This window comes from Nicotiana attenuata, unplaced genomic scaffold, assembly GCF_001879085.1.
Source record: "Nicotiana attenuata strain UT unplaced genomic scaffold, NIATTr2, whole genome shotgun sequence".
Classification (NCBI taxonomy): domain Eukaryota; kingdom Viridiplantae; phylum Streptophyta; class Magnoliopsida; order Solanales; family Solanaceae; genus Nicotiana; species Nicotiana attenuata.
In genome coordinates, this window is record NW_017672485.1 from 106,228 (window position 1) to 116,523 (window position 10,296).

General features: G+C 32.2%; 1 long non-coding RNA gene across 1 annotated transcript; it reads right to left on the reverse strand.

Annotated features, from left to right (window-relative positions):
- Positions 1 to 1,552: 1,552 nt before the first annotated feature.
- LOC109213376 lies at positions 1,553 to 6,193 on the reverse strand. The gene is made up of 4 exons (XR_002066009.1): positions 6,076 to 6,193; positions 3,977 to 4,139; positions 2,063 to 2,190; positions 1,553 to 1,962 (listed from the first exon to the last, which is right to left on the reverse strand). It is a non-coding gene; the product is annotated as an uncharacterized LOC109213376 (long non-coding RNA).
- Positions 6,194 to 10,296: the final 4,103 nt, after the last annotated feature.

A 10,296-nucleotide genomic window follows, 5' to 3' on the forward strand; every position in this document is an offset into this window, starting at 1 on the left:
GAAACTCACCCGAACCCTCGGGACTCCAAACCAAACATGCACACAAGTCTAAAAGCATCAACGGACTTGCTCGTGCGATCAAATCTCCAAAATAACATCTAAAACTACGGATTTAATACCAAAACACATGAAATCCTTAAGAACACTTGAAATATCTATTTTTACAGCCGGACGTCCGAATCACGTAAAATCGATCCCGTTTCTCACCAAATTTCACAGACATGACTTAAATACCATATAAAACATGTACCGGGCTCTGAAACCAAAATATGGACCCGATACCAATAAGATCAACCATTATTCAATTTCTAAAAAATCATTATATTTTCAGTTTAACAATTTTCTTCAAAAATTCATTTCTCGAGTTAGGGACCTCGGAATTTAATTCTGGGCATACGCCAAGTCCCATATTTTACTACGGACCCTCAGGGACCGTCAAAACATGGTTCAGGATCCGTTTACTCAAAATGTTGACCGAAGTCAACTTAAATTAATTTTTTTAAACGCAAAAAATTCAATATTTTTCTCAAATTTCACATAAGGCTTTCCGGAAACGTATCCGGATTGAGCACGCAAATCGAGGAGGAAGAAAATGAGATTTTGAAGGCCTCGGAACCCCGAATTGGGTTCTAAAATACGAGATGACATTTTGGATCATCACACTACCTTTATTAATATCTATAATACTGTATATGGGGTCATCAATTTAGACATGCTAAGAATGTGTACTGTTATTCATAAATTTTAGAAACTGCCATCATGCTTGATTGTAAATCCTTAGACAATGCTAATTACATTATTTTTTTCTATGCTACTAGTGAGATACCTTAATTTAATAACTCTTGTTATTGAGATTCTCTTGTATTTTTTACATTAAGTAAAACTGTTCCAAAATTATTAATCAACCGTAACAAATACTGATACAGAAAAACAGAGATAAGTGTGATGGCTCAAAAAAGTTTACTTGGAGGTAAACTCAATCTTAACTTGCTGGTAGGGTATAAATCGTAAGTAAAACTGTTCCAAAATTATTAATCAACCGTAGCAAATACTGATACAGAAAAACAGAGATAAGTGTGATGGCTCAAAAAAGTTTACTTGGAGGTAAACTCAATCTTAACTTGCTGGTAGGGTATAAATCGAAACGGGGGGGGGGGGGAGGACCATTCACGTGAATTAGCTTGCTATGTAAATATTAGTGGGAATTGCCCGTGCTAAGCACGGGCCCAATAGCGCAATTGTTTCTAATAACATTCAGTAAATGTTCTCCTATTTCATTAATTCTCTAGGAGCCTAAATTGTCTAAGAAAAATGCCATGTCCTTCGTGTGGTTTGGCACATTATACCAATCTCGAGAGTGAGATAATATTTTTTTCGTACTGTGTATATGAACTTCAAGTCAACATTATATATTTAGCAGGAAGCGTCACAGCCTGGGTTTGGGCCACCTCCGAGAAACCTTACAATAGGCAGATCACCTCTTTTATTATAGTAGATAGACAACATTTGCGGACTACAATAAATGCTTTCAACCAAGCTGACATTGTAAATGCACATGTAATGTCATGTACCAGTTGATACATGTGGTAATTTAATGAAGGATTGGAAATATACATTTTTATTTTACAATAGAAGAATGCTTTATCAATTCTTTGTGCTTGCCAATCTGAAAGTAATCATTTCATATACTGTGGCATCATGAAGTCAACACCAAAAAAATTTAAATGGCTGATAGATTCCTTTGTCATTTTTCACACAGGTAGCATCTGCTGCAAATAGAAAGTCCTCTTCTCTGCAAATAGAAAGTCCTCTTCTCTGCTAAGACATGCTGCCTCGACAGCATTTCACACAAAGCAGGGCATTTTGGTGTGTTATTTTTGTCCTCCGTGTTATCTTCTAAGACCACTTGTTGTCCCAGTTACTATCTAGCTTTTGGAGAAGATTGTAGCAACTTTGGACGCCCTATACAGTAAATATATCATAATCAGAGTTACTAGTCTATAAACTCCATTACTTTTTTACTTTGTTAAATAATTCTATCAATTTATTTTTCGGCAATCACCTTTGAGGTTGTTGTACAGAGGAAGGTTCAGGTTGTCCTACAATGTATATTTGATCACCATGACTGTTTTCATAATAAATGTCCAAATTAAGGTGACAAGACCATAATGCATGGGTTGAATTTACCATCTGCACATATGAATGGAGAAGAGAAAATGTTAAACAAAAAAAAAAAAAGACAATGGTAATAAAGATGATGAACTAAGTTCAAAGTGGCTGCAAAAGTATGAAAGGTGCATGTTCTCTGTCATTAAAGTTTTTCTTAAACTATAGATGTCATTCATGATTGACAAAATAGTCACCAAATACAAGTATTTTTGTTCAGGGTTGAACTACAGAGAGTAGGGAATTAATCCCCAATCTCCTTGTTTCAATCCAACTATGTGTGCAAAATTTATCTTCCTTTTAATCCCCATCTTCAACATGATACTGCTGTATCACGTTGTTTAGTTGCGCTGCTAAAACATAAAATTATAGGAAGCATGTAAATTTTACATAGCAGATCCTTCCTTAAATTTAACATGAGGTGTATATAAAAGAATGAATAATTTGCCATCAATCAGAGGTAAAGGTTATGCACTAAACATTCATAGAAGGTGAGGGTAAACCTAATAGTTAGGAGAAAGACTTCAGAGAGAAGTAAAAAGATATTTTTAGTAATGTTAAGATGAAATTGGTCATATAGATATGAATTTGAACAGATAAGAGCTCAAAATGACTTGTAAAGAAACAGTAAAATGAAAGTTGTACACTGAAAACTCATACTTATCGTTGGACAGATGCGTCGTGTCCTAATAAAAGTCCTATTGACGCTATTAAGGGAGAGTTAATAATCTCTACTTCACAGTGCTTGAAGAACTTTACTGGCTGCACATGAATCTCCTGTGTTTTCTTTCATATTTCACGACTTAAAAAATCAAAGAGGGGAAAAATAAAAGTTAATTCAGTCGCTCTAACCAACGCACACCATCTATGCACTCCAAATTAACAACGCACCATAAATTAAATTAAATTAGTCAGTTAGCTAATAAGTGTTAAATATTGTTGCAAATATTCACTGTTGCCTTCGGAATGAGAGACGAAAAGCTACGCGCAACTAAATACACATTCAAAGTGTTCAGTTTCCTACACTTGTGTAATATTTTTATGTAACACGTAAAATTTACAAATATACATTATTGTACTCAAATAGTTATGCGCACAACGTCCATTCTCATATCCAAGTTATACTCCTTTCAATATTTTATTCACTGCCTTCTATATCTATATTGGTTGTTCTGCATTTTTTAGAATATATGGCACGATTACATAGTTTGTTAATTGCTAGAAAGGACTTAAAATGATCAACTACTTGTATTTTTGGTATATATAATTGTAGAAAAATTTGGTTAACTTATCAGACTGTAAACATCCTATTCATTTGAAAATATATTCCTACAAAATAACCAGATTTAAAATAGCAAACAGCAAAAACAGAAATATAAAAAGGTAGCTTTCATGAAAGTCATTCAAAATTTTGAGACCTCTTTCAGCAAAGTATCATGAAACTACCAAGTAGTTGATGTAACATCTGTGCAAATATGATTCATGATTCGAGCTATTAGCACAATACTTTAATCTCTTCATCACAGTCAATTCCTATCTTTCTCCTTTATGACTATGTGCTACTATTTTTATTGTCACTAAAGTGTGGAAAAGAAAAATATTGAATACTCTTCAAATCCAGAAGCAAATTGGAGTTTGATTCTTTTTTGACATGTTCCATTTGACTTACACATAGGGTACACACATATTGACTCATCTAATATATAATTCACATATAAATGGAATGGAATTACGATTAGTTGCAAAAAGAAGGAAAGAGCAAGGGTAAAGAAATAGAATTCAAAATGAACAAGAGAAATAGGGGCCAAACGTTGTAAATGAGGACATGAAAGAGATTTAGATAACCAGGGAGCAATTATGTGCAAGAAGTTTCTATCCAACGGAGTAAAAGCAGCAGCACAAGAACTAATCCATTGTACGGCAGTTTCAGTTGAAGACATGCCCCTCCCTTCACTCTTGAAACTGCAGCAGCTCTATAAAGCACAACATTAGTTCATGACAAAATCAACTCTGAGTAGACAGAAGCAAGAATTAAAATCTATCAGCTGCAAAACGATCACCATGTTCAATGTCCAAAACATGAAAGAAAACTTTATAAAACTAAGTAAACCACTTAATGCAATAAAGTTTACTAAAACTGGCTCTATTCCCTAATATCCAAAATATTATATTCTTCCTCCTATTCTATGGACATAACTTGTAGATTTCAACAAAGTTTCCCTGAAAATTCCAGAATGAAAGAGAATTCTCTTTTCGTAGTTTATGGACCTTTCAGTTTCATGTTTAAATCAATTTTGAAGTGTTTGAATTAGTCATATACTGATTTATCCCTTTCTTACACGAAAGCATTTACTCAAAATGCAACCAAAGAATGAAATCAGAGAAAAAGGCAGGAGTGTGCATAAGAAATCTAATACAACCTGATTCAGTGAATAATTTTGTCAAACAGCTAGAGAAAAAAATTAAGAAATATCTAATATATTCTCAACGACTGAAACAAATTATATCAATACAAGAAGCGTAAGATGAGAAAAAGAATACACAGCAAAAATAACAATAGACAAAGAAGAGGAGTTAGAAGAATACCCAGCAGAAAATAACAATGGTCAGAGCGGAGGAGTGAGAGAGCAGAGGTATGAGGAGGAGGTGTTTGCAGGAGCGCTGGGTTTGGCAAGAGAAATCAGACGGTGACTTCACGTGTTGGGCTAAAATTTCGGTTTTTTTTATCCTTGGATGGACAGGCAGACATGTTGACCATGACCTCGCTGCTTATCCTCACTTATAGTATAGGAAAACTTTTCAGTAAAAATAATATCTACCTGCTAATAACGTTATCTGGAAATGATTGTTCCCTCTTTCACAATTTCACATACTACCATTAATTAATATCTATAATACTGTATATGGGGTTATTAATTTAGACAAGCTAAGAATGTGTACTGCTATTCATAATTTTAGAAAATGTCATCATGCCTTGATCGTAAATACTTAGACAATGCTAAATTGACCAATTCAAATTTTTTCCTTTTGGTTTCCCACCCGGTGTTCAGTACCCGCATTTGAGCCCGATTATATCCAGATTCGCGCCGCATAGGGCTCCATTCTGGGGGAAGCGCTCCCTACCAACGATTTTTCCATACCCATGACTCGAACCCGAAACCTCTAGTAGAAGGAAGAGCAGTTCCATCCATTGCACCACATCCTTTTGTGGTACCAATTCAATTCAATATAGCTAGATTTTTGTCAAAAGAACAAAAATAGTTACTACTAATTACTATGTGCTCATCCAAGAGGTTGAGTGTCTTCAGCAAAAGTTGTTTTTGTAGTATATATGGGTTAATTCAACTGATTCTAATTTTTTCGGTACTAATTATAGGTATATACATGAAAAGTCGCTGATATTTCAACAAATACCAATCCATACTTTCAAAGGTGTAATAATAATGATTAACACCTATCACGTGTAATTAAATTCCGGATCCGTTTCTGGCTAGCAATGTGAAGCTGGTAAGAACGTACTAAGAGAAGATAGAGAATGCAGCATGAATGACAGAGTAAAGCAGAAGACAGAAAGGCACAAAGGCTACAACGAGTAAGGTTGCTCTAAATAAAATTGATTTGTCTGGAGGGTAAAAGTTGATGATAAGAAGAAAACTTGAAATGGCTGCATCTAAGAGGAAGATGCTTGCTCTAAGCTATATATATGTTTTTGGCTGGAAATTAGGGAATATTCTGTTGTTGACAGCTTTTTCATAGCCATCGCTACTGAATTCAGACAAAAACAGGCTACAATTGTCAAGCAACAATTTGGAAAAGAAAATATATTTCAAAAAAAAATGAAATTGAATCAATATCATATTTTTTCCAATTATGTCATAATTAAGCGAACTAGGTGGGTCTGATTCTCACCGAATGTGAGATACACAGTCAAAACTCATCGGTTCCGGCCCACATCATATCGGTTGTCCTCATCTTGGACCACATCATCATATTCTTCTTTTCTTTGCTAAAAAAGGACTAAAGGAGCAAGTAGTATATACGAGGAGAATTCCCTCTGTGTGTATATATATATATACTAATACTAATGTAATGAGTATAAAAAGGTAACTATATATTGAAAAAGTCCTAACTCCTTTTAAATCGATCGGCCCTGTCAGTATTTTCCAAATTCATAGGAGGGTAGTTACTATACTAGTTCCCGATCTGATCTGATCTAATTTTTAGTAGTAAAAGTTAGCTAAGGACGTTACCATTAGTTATCTTTTTGTTATATTTATACTGCACATGAAAAATTGTACTCATTCTTAGCAAGAAAGAGATTAAAATGTCAATTGAGAAAAATAGCAACAACTTGGCAAAGGAAGATGAGGCAGGCTACTATAACCGGTTCCAGTTTATATGTCTGGTAATCATAACTATTTTTTCAACATGTGTAGCCATCATAGGTATGAAGATGGAGTTCAAGCAGGCAGAAAATGTTCTACTTACACTAAGCTCATTTCATCTTGGTGCAGTCATTGCTTATTGGCTTGTAATGTCTCATGAAGAAAAACTTGTAAATAGATCAATCGATCTCGCTTTAGCCATTATTTCTTTGCTTTTTATGCTTCTTCACTTGATGCGTCTTGCATATTATTCGCTTCTTCCATAACAACTACAACTCCACAAATTAAATTCAATTGTACTGCTTTTTATTGGACTAGTACTTAAGCTTCTTCTCTCTCTTGTTTTATTCGTTATGATTACACTACTTTCATATCATCTTTGTTTAATTAGTTATGTTGTAGAATTTGTTTTTCTATCCATTTCTTAATTACTACTACACTATATATTTTTGTTTTAGGGAAGGGGACCTGTATATAAGTGCTGGGTTTAGGATTGAATGTTTTGATTTTTGTCAAAGTCTAAAATGAAAGATGAACTTTGGGAGATTTATTAGTTTTTGAGACCTTTCTATTAGAAAAAATAAGGGAAACCTACGTATTAAGATACTTTAAATTACTTTTTAATGAATTCGTTGAAATGGCGTATATGATTGATAGATTAAAATACCCGTAACCATTGTAAATATTAGATGGGAATTTTGAAAAGTGCTTTTTGAAAAAATACTTTTGCAAATTTGTTGTATGTGTTTGACCAATTCAATTGAGTAATGACCCATCTTTCCAAAAAAATACTTTCAAGTATCAAATTACGAAAAAAGGACCGTAAAAGTTAAATTTGCAATTAGTATTATTCAAAAAAGAGAAATAAATTTTATCATTTGTTACAAAGGAATTCAATTAAAATAGAAAACATAAAGTAAGAATATAAATTAAAAATTCTAATCAATATAGTTATTCCAAAGTAAAATATAAAATAGAGTTATTACATAGAAACATTAAGTATCTAGTATTACTTATTGTTTACATGATAAATTTAAATATATCAAAATACATCATTCGATATAAATTAAAAACAATAGAAGTATGATTAAATAAAAAAGAAGAAAGATATGGTAGAAATAAAAAGGAAATGGGAAAGAAAAGGATTAAATTAATGATGGATAATTTGGAAATTTATGAATTTATTATAAGGTTATTTTTGTCTTGAATAAATTAATTTTATGCTTCTATTTTTTGAAAAATCTAGAATTTGTAGCTTGACTTCAAAAGCGCGGCTCAAAATATTTTTTTATTTTGTCCAAACAACTCAAATTTTTCAAAAGTACTTTTTCTTAACAAAAAAGAAAGTACTTGGCCAAACAGGCTCTAAACATCTTAACTTTAGGAAAAAAGACTTTCAACAACAACAAAAAACCATTCTGGCGAAACAAGTTATTAGTCACTCAAATATTGACAAATTCTAATTATAATCCTTGTGATATCTGGTCAAACATATTTAATCATCGATTTATTAATGTGCACTTTTGATACATTTAATCTTTGATTCATTAAAAGGTACACTATTGATCTATCTGCTTGAATCTTCACAAAATTAATCAACTATTTATCGTTATGTTAATTACCCTTATGTCATATTTAAGTTTGTATTATTACTCTACATGTGGATGGTAATATAGTCCTAAAACTAGTCCAAAAACATAATTTCCATATATAGAAATGACAAATACACATTTTAATTAATTGAATGTTAAATATATACGTATATGTTTAGTCAAATATCACAAGGATAAACTAGAAATAACCAATAACGGTAGAAGCAAAATTGCTAGCATCCCTAAAATGATGCCTCGTTCTCACTTTCGTTGAAACAGTCACTTAGCGCTGCAATTACTAGTAAGATATACATTACAAGATCAGAGACGGATTCAGAATTTAAAGTTTATGGGTTCCTATAATGATCTTAAGTAAATATACAATAAATAACTGGGTTCACAATCAAATATTTATGGATATTTAATGGATTTTTTAATTCATATACATAGTATATGCAAAAGCTACTGGGTTCACGGGAACCCACATTCAATAGGCTGGATCCGCCCCTGAACAAGATAAAGTATTAGCATCGGAAAAAAAAAATTAGGAAAAAGTATTACTAGTATATTAAAGTTTATGGTGCGATGGTAGCTTAGAATTTCGATTAATTACCATTTGCATTTCCTTCGAAAAATAACTTTGCCTGGTCAAATGTTTGTGTATTAAGAAAATATATGCTAGATAATTTATAATTAATACCTGATATTACTCAATTCACTATTATAGTACAAGAATGGAATAAATCGACTTTTGGTAATATATTTAAACGTAAAAAGAAAATACTGGCTCGTTTAAGTGGTATTCAATCCTCTATCAATTATCCCACTAGTATTTTTTTACATAACCCGGAATACACGTTAACACTGGAATTTAATAAAATACTTAGGCTTGAGGAGGATTTTTGGAAATTAAAGTCACGTATTGATTGGTTAAATGATGGTGATGCAAATACAAAATTTTTTCACCTTAATACTCCAAATCGTAGGAGACATAATCATATAACTGCGATTCAAGATCAAGGGGGTAATTGGATAACTGGCCCTTACCATATTAAGGATGATATTACACAGTACTATCAACATCTATTTACAACTCAAAAAATAACATCTACAATAAAGAATAGTTTACAGCCTTTCAATGTTTTAACAACACATGATCAATCTAGTTTAACAAAAACCATTGCAAGACTGCGAAATTATAAATGCTATTTAATCATTTAAAGCTCTGAAAGCACCTGGACTTGATAGGCTTCATCCCTTATTTACCAAAAATATTGGGACATAATTGGTAACTCAGTGAAATTTTATTGTCATAAAGTCTTCTACGAACACCATATTGATCATTCTACTAATAAAACTTTCATTTGCCTAATTCCCAAAACTAATAACGCATCCACAATATCACAATTCAGACCTATTAGTCTTTGTAATACAATCTATAAGATCATTACAAAAATAATTGTAAACAGACTAAAACCTATTTTGGAACATATTATTCATCCAACTCAATCTAGCTTCCAGAAAAATAAAAGGGCAGCTCACAATGCTATTATTATACAAGAAATCATCACAAAATTTCAAAAAATGAAAGGTAATAATTTAAGCATGCTTTTAAAGCTGGATCTTGAAAAAGCTTTTGACAAATTAGAGTGGTCGTTTATACATAATACATTAATCACCCTTAATTTTCCGCCTTCTTTAATTAAACTAATAATGTCCTGTATAACAACTACTACTACTGCAATTTTGATTAATGGTAACCCCTCAGATAACTTCACACCCACAAGAGGTATTAGACAGGGAGATCCATTATTACCATACTTATTTATTCTATGCTTGGAAATGCTTTCGCGAAAAATAGATACATCAGTCGATTATCATGCTTGGATACCACTCTCAACGGGGAACAAAGGATCTCAGTTATACCACTTATTTTTTGCTGATGATATTATCCTCACATCAAAAATTACAGATAAATTATGTCAATCACTTGTTAATACTATTACTCATTTTACATATCACTCTGGACAAACTATCAATTTTGACAAATCAAAAATCTTTTTCTCCAAAAATGTCTCACCTAATATAAGATCTACTATACTACAAATCTTCCACATGAATGAAGGAAAAAGCTTTGGAAAATACTTAGGATT